Source organism: Glycine soja, chromosome 15 (assembly GCF_004193775.1).
Source record: "Glycine soja cultivar W05 chromosome 15, ASM419377v2, whole genome shotgun sequence".
Lineage (NCBI taxonomy): Eukaryota > Viridiplantae > Streptophyta > Magnoliopsida > Fabales > Fabaceae > Glycine > Glycine soja.
The window spans coordinates 49,699,602-49,718,143 of record NC_041016.1 but is presented as its reverse complement, the minus strand read 5'-3'; the positions used below and the strand labels follow the sequence as shown (position 1 = coordinate 49,718,143).

General features: G+C 30.1%; 1 long non-coding RNA gene across 1 annotated transcript; it reads left to right on the top strand.

Annotated features, from left to right (window-relative positions):
- The first annotated feature begins 1,359 nt into the window (after nt 1–1,359).
- On the top strand, nt 1,360–18,234 carry LOC114388457. Its single transcript, XR_003661491.1, has 2 exons — nt 1,360–1,564; nt 17,842–18,234. It is a non-coding gene; the product is annotated as an uncharacterized LOC114388457 (long non-coding RNA).
- Nucleotides 18,235–18,542: the final 308 nt, after the last annotated feature.

Here is an 18,542-nt window from a genome sequence, read left to right as displayed (position 1 = left end):
GTCATTTGAAACTGTTTATGAAAAAGCATTAGTAAATCATTATACTTTCCTTAAATATGGTTGGTTTATAATGATTCAATTATTATTTAATAAGATATGTAAATTACTTAAGTAATAACTTTATTTTGGCATACTTAAGGAATAACTTTTGTTCAACTAATATTTGAGGTAATGATCAATTAAAATATATACGGTTAGTATTTAAAATAGTTAAATGTTAAAAGCTTTTTTTTAGCACCGAAGGGCATTTTAGTCCTTTGGAGTGATAGATAGAGGTAGAGTCAGAAAAGCAAAAATGGGGTCATAGAATGGAATGACGTGCATCCATAGGGGGAAAAGATGTCGTCTTACCTATAAAAAATAGACTGTGTGGACAATATGTTGTCATGCAAAGCCCATAACATGTGTAATTTACCTAGGATTGGTTCATTCTTGGTCTTAATTTACCTAAGATTGGTTCATTCTTGGTCTTAATTTGGTTAATATGTCGATATTATGTCCTAGCACCTCCAACATCTTGAGCCTCTTCCCCATTATATAAAGCTTCTATTGTTGATTTGATTATTCAGTTATAGAGAAAAAGTTGATGTAGCACGGCTCTTTTTGGATAGCTATTAGAAAAGTTATCATAGCAATTTATTTTTTTCCATTATTTTCACCAAATATTACTTTAAAAAAGATTTTTTTAACGGAGGGAGTTAAGAGATCAAGAAGATTTTCACTAATTGATCATACTAGTATCATATAATTGAATTTGAAAGCATCTTTAACTTAAATTTTCAAGACATTAGGTTTATGGGTTTTTTTTAATTATATATTATTCGACTTGATTATTTATACTAAATATGAGACTTCATATTTACATTTGTTCTCTAATAATTTTTTTAGTGAAATATAAATGAGATTTCTTTTTTGTTAGTTATTTTTTTCATTCTCAAAAAGATATACAAGTGAAAATAAATATCCTCATATTTATTAGAAGTATATGAAAATATATTTTTGAGTATATTTTATTTTTAAAGGAGTCACGTTCTCATGTTTTAAGTATCTCATATTTTCATGGACTGACATTCTTGGTCCTATAGTAATTGTCGTATGACAAGTTCATATGGGAGTCGGGTTGAATGTTGGTAACATTAATTTTTTTTTCCCATAATTTCGCAGAAATGGATGTTATTTTTTACAATAACTATCTATTCGTTATTTTATGTTTCATATTTCTTTTTTCACTTTGATTTTATATTCAACTTGTAATTAAATATATTTTATTTTATTTTCTAAAATTACTAAATGCTAATTAAATGTGTTCATGGGAATAATATTCCTATGGCATAATATTTTTAAGAATGTGATTTTTGATAATGTTAAAATTTCTCCCATCCACTGTTCTTCTTTTTTAATAGTTTTAATATTTTTAAAATTACAAATTTTTAGATGGTTATTCATAATTGCAGGATGGAACCTGGCTTGAAGAACGTGAAAGAGGGGTGGAAACGATGGATTTGCTCTCATCCAGTGATCACTATTCCTTATACGAAAATGGATGGTTCACAGCTTCCCAGAGGTATAGTATCAAAGCAAAGTGCTCCACAACGTCTATGTTTCTTTCATTTTCTTTTTAATTATAATTTAATTAAATTCACTTAAACATATTAAAGTTTAAAAACTACTTTCTCTTTTGATTAAAAAAGAAACAAGTATAGACCAAAAACACTCTATACATTAGGATTGTACAAAACTTGATCCAACCTGATAAAAACTGTTTTGACCCAAAGATTTTAAGCGATGTATGAATTGAACCCAAGAGAAAAAGGAACAGAAAGACAAACATATTGGAAATCTATCCTTAAGTTGGGTTAGGAGCAGATTAAGCCTCAGGTTCTCCTTTATTTGCTCCTTAAGTTATTATTTAGCAGGATTGTTCTAGTTCGACTTTTGTTGACACACATGATAGAATTTTATGATGTTAAGGATCAAGTTTTTGAGTCTAAAAATTGTTTAGCTTAAAATTTAGAGTCTGGTAAGAGATGCACACAACGTGCCTCAATTCAACCTATATGGAGTATGGACACCCCTACATATACATGTAACTTTATTTTATATTCAGTTTTATATTCAGTGGTTCATAAACTATTATATCATGCAATCACCCTTAAACAATAACTCATCTTTTGATTGGGTTGTGTTGTGTCCTAATTTGGTTCGTCAATATTAATTATGTCTTTGCTAACCCAATATCTCACACTTCATGTTCATTATAAAAAACTTTTATGGCATAAATATTTTTTTCCCTTCAAATTTGGGTCTAGTTTCCTGTTTGGTTTTCTAAATTTAAAAGGATTCTTTTTGTCTTCCTAATTTCAAAAGAGTCCCTTTTGATCCTACAGTGTTATTTTTTGTAATCATTTTGGACTCCCGATAAGGACTACAAGGCTATTTTTTTCCAAATTATGAAAATGAAAATAATGACTTTTAAATTTTGGAGACTAAAAAAACTTGGCCCAAATTTGAGAAATCAAAAGATGTTAAGTCAATTTTTTTTTTATTATTCAATTAGTATTGAGTTAAAGCAGAAAAAATAAAGCATCTGCTTATAAAATGAGTCAAGTATCATAAAACATATATCTAAATTTGCATTTCACCACACTTCATGATTTACTTAAATACTTACAAAAACCTACTAATAAAAGTAAGATTAAATAGTTCATTTTGATATATAGAATATATTTATGATTTATTTGAATTTATCTTTTAACACGAGTAGTTGTATAAATATTTAAAATAACTTATAAAAATCATTTATAATATGTTCATAAGTTGTCGTCAACTTATTTTAACAAGTTTTTCGGTATAAATGATGAAAACAACTAAATCTTATAGGAAAATAGTTTAACTCTATTTCATTTTTTATTATAAAATGAAATTACGAGTAAATGCTTACATAATAAATACTTATGCAATTAATAGTCCTTAAGTTATTCTATAAGTTACAACAAATTTACTAATTTTTGTAATATATCTTTATAATTTTAAAAAAAGTTTAAATTACTCCATAGATCTCTGAACTATTTAAAAAAATTTAATTAGTTAACTATTTAAAAAAATTAAATAGTTCCTTTAATTATTTTTTTAATTGAATTCTTAAATTTGTATTTGCTTTTAAATTAAGTCCTTCCATCTAACTGTAGTTATATAAAATTAATTGTTTGAGACAGTTGTGTGAATTCACAACAAGATTATTGTAGAGTGGAGCCTCGAGCGGAAAGACTTATAAAATAATATTTAAGTTGAATGAACTTGTACGGATGATAATACATGTTAAAGAACTAGATTGAGAATACTTGATTTAGAACATGTAGAGGTGACAATATTATATTTAAGGATTAATTATGCTTTAATAGTTATTTTTTGTCATGTCAAATAGACGAAATGATTTAATTAAAAAAATCAATGACTCATTTTTTTTAAATAGCTCAAAGACATAATTAAAAATTGTCAAATAGTTAAAAAATTTACGAAATAATTTAACTTTTTGATTTTTTTAATTAACTCTTAATATTTCTAAAATTTTAATTGAGTTCTTACTCATCAATAGTAGTTAAAATTCTATTAACTTAAATTATAAGAATCCATTTGAATATGTGTGTGGGTTTTGCTAATATATATCCTTATTTTTTAATATGTTAATAAATGTTTGTGGAATTTGTTAATATATATATATATTCTTATTTTTTTATATGAGTATGTTAGAATATCTTAAAATGCACCAATAAAATAATTTGCTAACACATTCATACTATAAATAATAGTGTATCCTTCAAAAAAAATTGTTATTAATTTCTATAAAGCAAAAATAGTCACATATATTAATAACAAAAAGACCTCATATCTTGGTAAAAAAGATTTAATGTAAATTTCTCTTAAATTTAATTTAAATCTCACTTGCTGTTGCACCATTCTTGCAAAAGTTAACATGTAATGAAAAGATGCCTCATTAAAAATTTAAAGTATTAATACGATATATATATATATATAAAGTAAACATAGCTTTATATAGTGGGAGTGATGTATGAGATGTTGGAGTGGCAAAGACATAATGTCGGCATATTAACAAATCTAGCTAAGATACATATGAATCATTTTATTTAATGAAAATGGTATCACCTCTTTTATTTTATTAATGTTGTATATTACATTATTATTGCACACATCTAATTAAACATGATATTCCTAAATGAGTTTAACTTAGTTGGTTAAACAAAATGTGTAAATTATTATAAATATTTTAATATTATTTTGGATTTCTATGGATAAAAAAATATAAGACCAATTTAGGCAATTTAAAACTAATAAATTTTAAGTTATCATAATTCATAATATAAATGAATATCATTTATTATAGTAAATGAAAAAATAAGTGTTAATATAACATTTATTTAACGGAAATTATATAAATTAAACAACATAGAAATTAATTCACTGGGTCCATTATTAGTAAGGGAGATGAGCAAAATTTACATGAGATTTTATCTCATGGCTGTCATTGTGCTTCTTACTTCTAAGTTAGTCTATCATATTATTGTTGAAATTTTATATTTGAATAATTAATATAAACTAATATTATAAGATAATTATATTAATTATTTATTATTAGCATAATTTATTTTATTTTTTCAAATTAAGTATGTTAGATTACTAAATAAGATGATATGAATTTAAATAAACATATATAAGTGTTGATCCATTGAGGAGGTTAATATATTATAAGAAGACTATGATATCTCAATATACTAAGCCATCACACATAGTTTCTCTTCTCTCATTTGATGAGCTACAAAGGTCTTGTTGTTGAATAAAGAGACTTCAATTCAGAAAGAATCTCAAGGCTGCTAGCTATATTATTCATTATATTATTCATTGGTTGTTCATGATTCATATTGTTAAAAAATACTTAAATCAAGAACAACTACAAATTCAAGTATTAATCATAATTCTTATCTTTAATAATCAAATATGTCATAGATCTTAGGACCTTTGGTAAATTGTTCTAGGTTTACACTTAGGACCTTTGGTAAATTGTTCTAGGTTTGCACTTACATTCTTTTATTCTTTTGACTTTTTTTTATGATTTTTAATTTCACATGAGAACTAGATAAATCTTTATTTCAATCATTGCAGTCACTCTTTTTATTTTATTTGTTGGGAAATGAGCCCCAATAAATAAGTATGAAAGCTATAATTGTAAATCACAGATAAATCTATGAAAGAATTGGTTTATACATTCCTCTTAATCTCAACATTAGGAATTATTTTTTTCCTTATCTTTTTTAGAAAATCCTCTAAAGTTTCGACGAAAAAAGGTTAAATAATTTTTATTTTAGTTTTCCCATAAAGAACAAAGAATAGTAAAATAAGGATTAAAGATTAAGATTTCTAACCATTAGTATCAGAAGATGTCCTCATTGTTTGGTGTTTAGGATTCAAGTTTTTCAATTTGATACCTGGATAGTATTTTTTTTTTCTTGAATTGATCCAGCTATGAATACGGTTTCGGCATCGAAAGCTTTTCTTTTACATTCCTAATAAGTCGTAAGGGACTGATACAATATTTGAAGTTTTTTTATAAAGGGGCTATATACGGTGGTAATTTGTTTTTTTCCAGGGATGTGCGATTCCTTTTTTTTTTTTTTATGTTATATTAATTAAAAAAAGGAAAGAATTAAAAAAGGGTTTGATGAAGGATTGAATCTTTTACAGATTATTTTTGTACCATCCAATCTTATAAATATTATATTGAATCAGGTAGGTGGATTATGCATATGGAAAACATATTTGCCATTGGGAAATTTATTGTTTTTTTTTCCATCGCATAAAGCATGTTAATTTTCCATGAAGATTGCTTCCACCTTTTATTTACAAAAGACAATTAGTCATTCTGTATAGCAACTATTTTATGAAATATCAGTGAATATTCTCTTACGAGATTTACGATTTGGTAAGTATATATCGTTTATATGTAATCACAAATCTGTGAAAGTGTTTTTCGTGATTGATAAAAATATATCCAGTATATTGTTGATTCTATCTTGTAATCTTGGAAATTTAGTTCGTGGTGTTTTTCTTACTGCATCCCACGAAAAAAAATATTTAAGATAAATATTTTTCTCTTGAATTTCCTTTTTTTTCTATGATTTCAGTATTAAGAAATTGACGTTAATGGATTATGATATATCACATTAATTTATAATAAGGTTATTTGTGATCACCTCAATGATTTGGGGTGAAATTGAAAATAGTTTTTGAGATATATCTCTCACTTAAAGACGGTTAGATGATGATGTGTGATCTTTGGATTGTGATGCATATATACAATTTTGGGTTTTGCACTTACCTATAAAACTTGTATAAATTTAAGACCTTTTATTTTAATTAAATTGTCTAATATTTTTTGTTGAATTAAATGAAATAATATGTTGTCAAAGTAACATTTGTTGTGTAGGTTAATTTGATTGAATTTACATAGATGATGCGAGAAATTATTTATGCGAATTGTGCTCGGCCTAAAGTAAGACGTAATTTAGACAGATAACTACATGTTTGCAATGGTAAACATGTAATGATTATAAGAATTGATTTTTCTTGTGAATAATGAACTATCCAAAGATAGTCATTATTTGACCGGATTTATTACCTAGTTAATTTTCCATACGAACAATGGAGTGTCCAAAGACAATCATTGTTTGATAGGACTTATCACCAATGTTTGATCATTATGTTGAGAGAGCACCACTTGCAGTTAGACCTTTCAATTCAAAGATTGGAGAATTAATGGGGTGTTAGACATCTTGTTTGAGTCTTTAAATTTACCATAAAGATAAATTATGCATTGTATGTTTATTGTTCTCTCATTAGTAGTTGTTGCTTCCACTCTTATTTTCACAACTAATATTTTTGGAATCTCAAACCAATTTTTTTTAAGGAATCAGTTGAGTATATTCTCAATTGCATGGGATTGGACGAAAAACTCTAATAGGGTTTTATTTATCATGTGCTAGATCAAACTAGGTTGTTCTTTATCGTGATCCTAGACCAAATCAAGTCATTCTTAGAATAAGAAGAGGAATAGAGTTGATGATATATATTGCATAAAGTTGTTCTCAATTAGAGAAGAAATAGAAGTGTAGGATAAGAAATCTACTTATTACTTTTGTAAAAAGGTTGGACATATGAAGTAAACTTTTCCCAAGTGCACTGTTTTGTATGTGAAGAAGGATAAATTTCTCATTTTGTGTTTGTTCTAAAGTTAATTTAGTTTTCCTATCCAAGGATAATTAGTGGGTAGATTCTGATGCTATTACTCCCATAAGTATGTTTTTGCAAGGTTGTTTATGGAGTCATTTGCCAAGTGATGCTGAAAGAATAATCTATATGAGACAATGACAATAAAGTTGCAATTGAAGTTATAGGAACTTTAAGATTACTTTTAAAGACTTATTATTTGGATTTAGTTGAGATGTGTTGCATATAGTCTGTTAGACAAAATTTAATTTCTAGGGAGATATGTGAATAATCATGGTATGTGACATTAAAAGGTAGTAAAGTGCATAATGTGTTATTTGAAGAGAACAAGAAATTACATGTTTACATATCGAAAGTCTAAAAATTTAGAGATCATAAGGTATTTTGACTCTGATTTTGTGGGATGCCTAAATAGTACAAACTCCACATTAAGATAAATCTTTAACCATGATGGTGGAGTTAATATCTTGCTAAGGCATCAAATCATATTATATGATTACTAAATTTTGTCATTGGCTTACGTATTGTTACAAACATCATGAGGTCATTAAGTAGTTATTGTGACAATAACTCAGTAGTGTTATACTTCAACAATAATAGGAGTTCGAGTAGGTCAAGATTATTGACATAAAGTATTCTTTTTGTTAAAGAAAGAATTTAGAAAATAAATATTTTTTTATAGAACATATATAGGAAAAGACAATATGCTAGCCCACTAACTAATAGTTGACACTTAAATCTGATCATATGTATTGCCCGTATGGTCTTATTTTAGTTGTTGCCTTGGTTTAATGAGAGTTTTTATGTTCTATGTTTGGATTCAGATTTCATGTATTTGATTTTCCACATAAATAAAGATTACAATTTATAAGTTTATTATGAAACTTGTTTATTTACGTGCAATATTTAAATTGTACTTAAGGATTTAAGATTGATTTCGCTATGGACTTAAGTTGGACCAATTGCAAATAGACATCATTGAGATCACATTGCATGTAATTTCCATGTTGTTCATCCATATTAATCTATGTCATTGACTGTATTAATGTGGTGGTCATTGGGGTCTAATCACATTTGTTGTAGTGATGAAAGCCATAGTGATTCCATTATTGATATATGAGATAGAACAGATTGTTAATGTGGAAGTTTAAAGATAAATAGCATACAAATGTGCGCCTAAAGAATTATGATATAACTGTTATAATATGTAGCCCAAGTAGAAAATTATTGGATTTTCTATTCCAATAATTAGTGTAAGCTTATATTATAAGACAATTATATGAGCTATTTATCATTAGTGAGCTTTATTTTATGTGGTCAAACTAACTGAACCCATTAGATTACTAAATAAGATGTTATGGGTTTAAATGAACATGTCAGTGTTGGTTCATTAGAGGATAATGAAAAACCTATTAGGTTAACACGCTATAAGAAGGTTATGATTTCCAATATACTGAGTCGTCACACATAGTTTCTCTTTTCCCCATTTGAAGAGTTACAAAAGGTTCTATTATGGAATAAAGAGGCTTTGGTTGAAGAGGAGTCATAAGGCCGCTAACTACATTATTCATCAGTTGTTTGTGATTCAACAATTGTCAAATAATGCTTAGATTGGAAACAACTACAGATCTAGGTATTTATCTTAATTCTTATCCTTGATAATCAAACATGTTGTAGATCTTAGGACCTTCGGTAAATCGCTTTAGGTCGACACTTACATTTTTAGCTTCCACATAAAGAATAAATAATATTGAAATAAGGACTAAAGATTAAGATTTCTAACTATTACCTACGTACAAGGCTAAGAAAACATGACTTCTTGAAGAAAAAAAAACACTTATGACATGTTTGTCGGGAGATAAATTGGATAAAACTCACACTGCAATTGGTCCTTTGCATGTTTTGTTCTCCTCTCTAGTTAGGTGGATGCAAATTCTTAAATACAACTATAAGTTGTATCACAAAAAATCCTTGTTTGTATGTTAGGAAAATAGTTACAAGGCATAAATTTATATCACTTAGTCTTAGACATTTGATTAGGAAATTTAATGAAATTGTGTGATGAATGGTGTCATGACATGAGCCTTGAATTAGTACCAAAAAAGAAGCGAATGTGCAAAATCCGCTGAAAATGTTGATTATTGTGGTTGTGATGTTCTTCAGGTTGAATACAATAGTGAGAGTGAGATAGACTAAAAGATTAGCTAAGGTGCTAATGGCTCTAAATTTCTCAAAAGTTTCATTTCCTAGCAATTAGTCATGCCATTCAAAAGATACAACTAAAAAGTAAAAACACCCCCCCCCACACACACACAGAACACTGGCAATAACCAAGCCAAAAAACCTACTGCAATAAATTATAAGAATGCATATCACATCCATGTGTATAGATGTATGGAGAGAGAGTGAGAGCAGGGATCCACTTAGAGTTACTCCTCATCCTCACGTTCATTCTATTAAAATCTAATTATTGTAACAAGTAGCTAATCTTAATCATCAAATCTAAAAAAAAATGAATGGTGAGGATAAGGAGTTATTCTTGGGGTAAATGAATATCCTCTTACACACACACACACACAAATGAATAAACTATTGCCTTATGGCACTCCATCATAACATAAATTTATACAACATCAGAGCAACAAAAATTTCTTTAAAACATGCATATAAATGTAAATAACTCTATACAGATAAACTACCTAGACTTTGAGTTGGTTAACATTATACAAGATGCTAAGAAAGAAACAACATACAGAATCATGTATTCTCATCTAGGTACACAAATCCACGAAGTCTCCAAAGACACGAGATTACCTCTTAGCCATCTGCTTCCCACTATGTCAGATACGGGATCATCACAGGCACGAACCACACGTGCAACAGTGCAAGGGTAAGCTTACCAAAAATAAGCATACTAAAATGGAATAAAACTTAACAATTAAAGCATACACAATTACCATCATAAATAGAACATAATATTCAAAAATCATACATAAAGCATAAATTTTATAGTTTTCATGACAGGACATCTCATAAGAATCATTAGTTCATCAACCATCACTTAAAGATTCAATCATCATACACTATCAATCAATCAATCCTCATCACCATGATTTAACCATCATCCATCATCATCATCATCATCATCAATGATTGAGCATTTTTAGTTTAGTATTTTTTTTTCTATTCTTCATAGCTTATTTGACCTCTCTTTGACTTATATTTTCTCACCTTAACTCAATTTTGGTCTTAGGAAAATGATTGAGCTCAATTGATAATTGTGGCTTATTTTTGGATTTTTGTGCTTGCTTTATATATTTGTCTTGTGTAAGGCCTATAAGACACTAAAGAACTCCAAATGGTGCGTGTGAGTAATCCCTAGAAAGCTAAGAAAAATATCTTTAATATTGTCACAATAAGCTTGGGCCAATTATGCCATTTTGAGGGCCAAATTGGGCTTGGAAGTCAGAACCTCTGCACTTAAATAATAGGGCTGTGAATTTGGGCTTTGTTTTGTATAATTAGTTTAATTAGATTAAATGAGCCTAATCAAGGCCCATCTCTTCCTTCTGGGTAGTAACTGTATATATTAGTGGAAGTTAGTTAGTTAGTTACTTCATTTTGTACAAAAACAAATTTAGTTACTTGTTGTGCAAGCTTTATGATTAAAATCTTTTCTCTCTTTTTCTCTCAATTTCTCTTCATTCTTCTCCCTCTTTTCACTTTTGTTCTTCCTTTTTCTTGCACAAATTTCATAGCTTTTCCACTGGTGATGATCATGGAAGGCTAAACACTCAATCAATCCAAGGATCCACTCTAAGCAAGGCTGAATTTGAGTTCTGGTTTAGTATTTCAATTCTGTGTGAATGTTCATCTCTTTCTTCAATCTTATTTTCTACTTTCATGATTATGAATAGGTTTAGGATTGAAAACAAATTAGATTATGGATTCATTTCTTAATTTTGAAATTTAATCACAGGTTGTTTGGATGATATTCCAACCTAATTTGTGATCTCAATGAATTTAGGGATTAATGCGATTGAACTAACTCTAATGACATTGATTGAACCTTCACAACTTGATCATTCTTTGCAGAACTATGATAATTCGATTAGCATTGGTTTGGTGAATTGGATTGATGATTTCGAATTTTTTTTACAACCTATTTGTGCAATTTTATTTGTGTTCTACAACTAAAACTCTATTTCAATTTAGATTTTGCATTTTTGTTAGGTGTTTTCGCATTTCTTTCAAGTTCCTACAAACTATTTGTTGAAATTTCCCTTGTTGTTTATAAGTGAATTAAAGTACTAGAGCGATTCAACAGTCATTATCAATCAGTCAATCAATCATCACCATGATTCAACCATCAAACACCATCATCATCAGTTCATCCATCATCGACATCAAAGATAGACTCGACTCTATGGAGATTTTCACCACATGAGCGATTAACCCAAATGCACCCCTTAACATAGTCATCTTCCTGACCTTTGAAGAGACCCCGATTTAATCCTATAGAGGACTTGTAGTTTTATTGAAAATAGATAAACGTGGATAGTGGCTTATCTCAGTAAGGTATGCATTAACCTTAAACCTCGTTAAGAGTTTACCCACCCATCTATTCTATAGGCCTCTTCGAGACTAACCACCATGAAAACCTTCACCACTAGGTTAAAGGCCTACCAAGCACCCACAACTTATGTGCCTACACAAAACCAATAATTACACTTAGATTCCTTGAGGTTTTGAGATCTCACAAACCCAAGTTTTACCATCCACAACATTTCATCCCATATGTACCAAAAGAGTCTCTAAACCCCTTGGAAGGTAGTTCTATATACTTTAGCACACCATTTCAAATCAAAGCATAGAGGTGATATTAGGGAAGATATCTCACTAGGAGAGACCCATGGGTCACTTTAGTGAAGCGGTGTTCTAGCATGGAACTCACCCTCCCAAGTATACCATTTTCTTTTCAAAAAAAAAAAAAAAACCGTCCCAAAGACCATAGTTAACCCTTCCACCATGTAAGGATGGTTACAAGGAAAGATTATCCTCCATTATCATCGTCTTATCAACATCAATCCATTCATCTCATTAAACAATATTCATATCATCATCAAGAAATCAAACAACACAACTCAAGACATTCATCAATTAACATAATTACCTCACCATCAATATAATCATCAAAACTATAACAATATTTCATCAAATTATCATATCATAAATTCATCAATAATTCATTAAGATCTCAAAACCCTTGAAGTTCCTTCAATTATGAATAACGAGAATCCTTTTCAATACCAAATTAAGAGCATTTCATACTACAATAATTAAAACATACAATTGTATCATCACTTCAACAATTAGCATTTATAAGTCCTTATGTACATACATTTACTCAAACATAACACAATCATCTTATAGTAGTTCATAAAACAATGTTAATTACATTTGTGTTCCATTTGGGAAATCATATTTAAATATGTAAGATAAAACTAATTTCACTTTAAGTTTTGTGCTTAAGCCCCAAAAATATCATGCTTAAGCATCGCACTTAAGTGCCAGCTGCCTACAACCATCCCCTTGTTACACTTAAACACCACCCTAGGTGTTTTTAAGTGCGACAGGTCTGCAAGGTCGCATATTCCTGCAAAATCTCTTCCAAAGGATCCCAATTGAACTCTAACTCAAAATCTTTCATTGTTAACACAAATATCAAATTAAAACACATCTAACGGACATATATCAACAGACAACAATCAAACTCATTAAACATAAAATAAAGATGGTTTAAGCTTCCCTTACCTTTACAAACCTAGGATTTAACTTTGAGAAGGAGAAAGTTAAAAAAAGATGACTTTGGATCCAAGATAAGGGTTTTCCTTCACTCTTACAATAGCACACACCAGCAGCAACACCCAAACCCCAAAAACAAGTAGAATCAACATCAAAACTTCAAATATGAGCACTTTTATGAGCTCTCAAAGGTGCTCATGGAAGAAAAACGAAAATGAAAAATAAGAGGGGAAAGAAGAGAGTTTCTTACTACTGACTAGCCCACAAACTCAAAAGAAACACAATCGCAAGGTACCTTGAGCAAGGGAGATAAAAATCTCAAGCTTTCAAATGGAGGGTTCAATTGAAGAGGAAGAAGGGAGTGAAAATGAGAGTGTTTTAGAATTGGTTCAGATTTATGAAAGGTTTGTGAGGGTCATAAGACTATGTAACTTCCCTTTCCTCACATCCCATACTTTTCTGAACTCACCACCCTTTTTCATGACCCAAGACCCATCCACATAAGTTCAAACACTTTAAAACTCATCAAAACACTCATACAATATGTCATATACATAAACATAACAGACCATCATCTCATAATGCACTTAAATTAAATTTAATTACTCTTGCAATCTAATTAAAGACACTTAATTAAGCATTATGAAAAAACACAGTGTTACAACTTGCATAGTGTAACACCCTGAAAATTAGAACTCATATTATAGAAAGTTTTGCGTTGTGTGATCTATAGAAATATAATTGACATTGAAAATTAATTACAATGAGAATTTAACTCAAGTAGTTAATTTAAAATTTTCAATTATACATATGTTATTTTATATGATAAGTTTAGTAGGAATTAGAATTGCATTAGAACATGATTTTTACACCGAGTAAAATTACATTATGCAAGCTTAAACATTCTAAATTCACATTCTGTAGATTTACTCTGTATATGATTAATTGTGTTTACTCCTTGATCTATCTAATTAGCACCATTGTCTAGGTTAATTAGCTAGATTTTTACTTTTTTTGGTAAAAGCAAAGTTTCCTTTTATGCCTAATCCTATCTTAACCATCTATGGCAACATTTTCAAAAGTGAAACTAGCCAAAAAAATGGCTAGAGTTGCACGACCCACTTCACTCTTTCTTCTTCCATCATATTTCCCCTCAATCAAAGTGACTTGGTGACATGAGGAGGCTTAGGAACCAATGGGCACTTGAGACCCTTACATCTAGGGTTGTCCTAGACTTCCTTAACACTCCAAGTTCACTTCATTTGTGCCTAGATTACTATCATTTTAATTTTGGTCTTGGATGAGCTTTAGAGAAAAAGAAGAGAGTGCTTGCTAGGACTGCTTGTTTTCTGAGTTTTGAGCTTCAAGTCCTTCATCCTCCACCATTTTCATGCTTCAAGCCAAGGTATGGAGGAGTTATGTTTCTTGCTCTTGCTTGTTCATGGAGTATTCTCCATTAGATGTGTTGTAGGAGCATAGGAAGTTAGCTCTCCATAAATCAACACTTTAGGTCCTTTCTTTTACATGTGTGGAAACATGTTTGACATGATTGGGGTCTTATTTGGGTTGATTTGGAACCCATTGAAAATGAAAAACTACATTTTTGAAGCTCTGGGAGGTCGTGACCTTAAGTGAAGAGTTGTTCACGATTAAGCGAGATGACCAGTAGGGAAAATGGGCTATTCTTTTTCAAGCTTAAGCGTTGTTTGAGTCAGGCTTAAGTGTGACCAAGCCTAAGCGTAGGCTGGACCAAGCATAAGCAAGATGACCTACAAGGGAAAATGAACTACTGGATTTCAAGCTCAAGCATGGAGTAAGCCAAGCTTAAGTATAGGCAGAGCCAGGCTTAAGCATGAAACCTTGTAGAATGTGTATGAATGGCTTCCAAATGGATTTCAATTGGAATTTTCATAGTGTATAAGAATTATGAGATGCATAAATAGGTTTTTAAGGGTATGTTAGGAGAATCTACCTTTACTAAGTATTTATGAGTTAAGAGTTGAATGAATTTAAGTATGAATTCATTGCACTTTAATTGATATTATTGAATTGTTATTGACTGAATTAAAGACCAGGATGACTTGTGATTCTCAGGAAAATATTGTGATGGAAACCTTGATTGGTGTGCGCTTGTATAATGACTTTGAAAATTATTGGTGTGACTAAAGATTATGAAATCCTTGAGAGGGGATCAAAATGACTCAATGCATAGGTGCATTTGTAGAAACTAGAATTCAATTCTAGTATTAATAAAGATTCATTGTGATGAACAATGAATAAAGATTTAACAAGAGTGTGAATCTAATAAATTAATTGAACTTAGTAAACTTTAGATACCCTTGCACATTGGAGTACATTATTATGAAGTGGACTTAGAATAAGCCTTAAGTCATTTTCTTGGAGAACATAAATTACGATAAACCCCACTTAATATTAAGAGAAGAAAGGCTTGCATAAAACTTAATAAAACGTGGGTTGGGACATGGATACAATTCCTGGAAATGTGTGAGAATGCCTTGGGCATTTGCTTGTGGTTTGTGATGTGTTTGAGATTATTTAATGTCTTGGTTGGAGGAAAAGAAGGAGAAGTCTTCTTTTCCTTAACGATGTGAGGATCATGGTGGATACACTATACCCATGAATGCATGACAAATTGGGTGCCACTTAGAGAGGACGCGTGGAAGTAGTCACATGGGAAGTTATGCTTATGTTAACTGTGAATGATGAGAGGTGGTGTTGGAATAATCACCTAGTGTGGTGATTCTTTATCTTTGTGTTAAGGAGTCAAAGGAGAGGCTTCAAGCTCATATTCTGTTCTCCAACCACCCTAAGTACATGTGATTGAAGAATACCACAAATATTAATAGAGATAATTCGAGTGAGGAGGTTTGTTAAGGAGTTAGTCCTCAGAGATTGGATGACCAGATAGATTGTTACCTGAGGGATTAATCACTGGCTAGTTGTTTCATGGGGGTGTGATGTTGAGTTTGTGGTCATGTTTCCACAGTCCCGACTTAGCAATCCCAAAAAATGCGTGAAATATCAACAATCACACAGAAAAAGGGTTGATCGTCCACTGGAGTTGTGAAATATCAATAATCAAAGATAAGAACTTTTTCATAAATAAAGAGCTTTATCACAAGTTCAGAAAGATATATGCACTGGTGTCGTCCACTGATAAGGAAAACCAAGTTTGATCAAAATAAATGTTGATCGTCCAGTAAATATAAAGCAATATTTTCAAAAAGGTTTCAGATAAACACTTGATGAGAAAATAGTGACAAAGTAGGCTAAGAGAATACTTAATAAAATTGTTTAAGAGAGACATAGAAATACTTGATTTATTTTGATTCACTTAAACAAAGCAATGTTGGTTCTTCTTTAGGCAACTGTAAAGGGTTCCACTAATCAAAACTTTGATTACAAAATAAGTATTCAATCATGTCACTCCTAGCTATACAAGTATTCTTCTAGCCACTTTTGGCACACCGTTAGACTCCCCTTGAATCTAAGAACACCTAAGTATTGTTTAACACTAAGTCACTCCTGGCTTTCATAAACAAAATTTTGAATGAATACAATGATTCAACAACACTCAAAGAGTGAATAAACAATTTTAGCTCAAATACAAATAACTTTTTTTAGCAAAAGATAGACAATATAATCTCAAGTGTATTGTCAGGTGATTTCGTAGAGTTTCGCTTCAAAGATTTTGTTTGTTTCTTTAATGATTTTTCTATTTTTTGCTTTCGAGTACAAATTTCCTTTTATAGATTTCAATGAAGGATCCCTTATGGGATTAGCGTTGAGTCTTGATATGACCGTTGTCTCACATTTGGAGACGAGCCAATGTGGCACGCTTTGATTATAAAGGAAAGGAATAATAGTACAAACAACAACATGTGCTCTTATTCCACGTCGAAGGCGCCTATAGAAGAATATTATGTAAATAATTTTTATTCTCTTCTATTTTATCCTTTCCTTAAATTCAAATGTTAAAAATTCAAATAAAGAGAGACAAAATTGAATTTCGTAAAAAAAGATTGTGCACTTTTGTTTGTGTCTAACATGGTCTTTTCATACTTGGTTGGATGTCACTTTTAAGAGTATAAAATGAGTAGGTAAGTGATATATATTAATTAGATGCGAGTAATAAACAAATCAGTGTATAAACATTGGTTTTCACAATAAGTGGACGCGATTGGTTTTACAACGCATTAGACACTAGATATATTAACAAAATGTTTTTCACTTTAAGTTTGAACTCAACTTACTAGAGTTGTAGATGTTGATATAATAACGATTAAGCTCTTTTACAAATATGGTCTTGTGCACCTAACAACAACTAATTAGTTTATCAATAATTTATACTTTTGTAAACATCAAAACTAAGGTGTGGTAGGTCGTCCAATTTAGTGGATCATCCAAACCTAACAATGCAAGTCATAACCATGTTAGTGAGAACCCTAACCCTATCATTGTACCGTGACAAAAGGTATATTCTGAATAGTCATCTATCTTAAATGTGTAAGACCACTAAGTTTTGGATGTTCCAGTGGCAGCGGGCCCAAGATACGATGAAATAAAAATTAGTTAAACATGAGTCAAGTGACAAGTGAAACTGTGAAAGGACTACCTTATGGTGGTTATCGCATCTGTGTTTGTGACCCGAAGGTCATTTATGTGTGGTTTTAGAGGAGATGGGTGACTCACTCCATACACTCTTTTGTTTTTCAGAGGAAGATAAAGGACTTGATGTCAACAATAAAGATCAGGTGAAAAAGTTACAATGAGCACTAAGGAGGTGATTGTACATGTTCCAGAAAAATAAGGATCCATTGAGGATTCCTTGAGAGTTTTGAAATGGGTATAAAGGGTTGGGTTTTCATTGAGTCATTACTCTGAGTTGTAGTTTTTTCTTGTACAAAAGAGGGTAGATTAGGTTTTAATCTTATTTTGTTATCATTATTTTGTATGTGACTCAAATGTATTAAGTACCTAATTTCAGGAATGTAAACATGTATTATAGTTGTATAGTGTAGTTGTTTAATGAGGTATTATCGAGAATGTACAAATGAGCTTTTATTGTTTTATATTAGTTTAATGGAAATCAAGTATTTTATAAATTAAATTATTTCTTATTGAAAGATATGATGTTGATGGACACCTTATTTGACTTATAATGGGTATTATCTCAATATGACTTTTTTTATAAAGATCCCAAGTGATGACTTTTTAAAGAAAAGGAAATAAAGTTATTCATGATTTAGAAAAAAGGTAGTTGGAAAATTTGTCTTAAGTAACTTTTTTATTCCATAATTTTGAAAAAAAAAATTAAGAAAAATTATAATAGTAACGAAAAGTGTTACACAAACGCTTAGAGAATACTGGTTGTAACAGCTTGTGGAGGCTTCAACAAAGAAAGAATATGACAATTG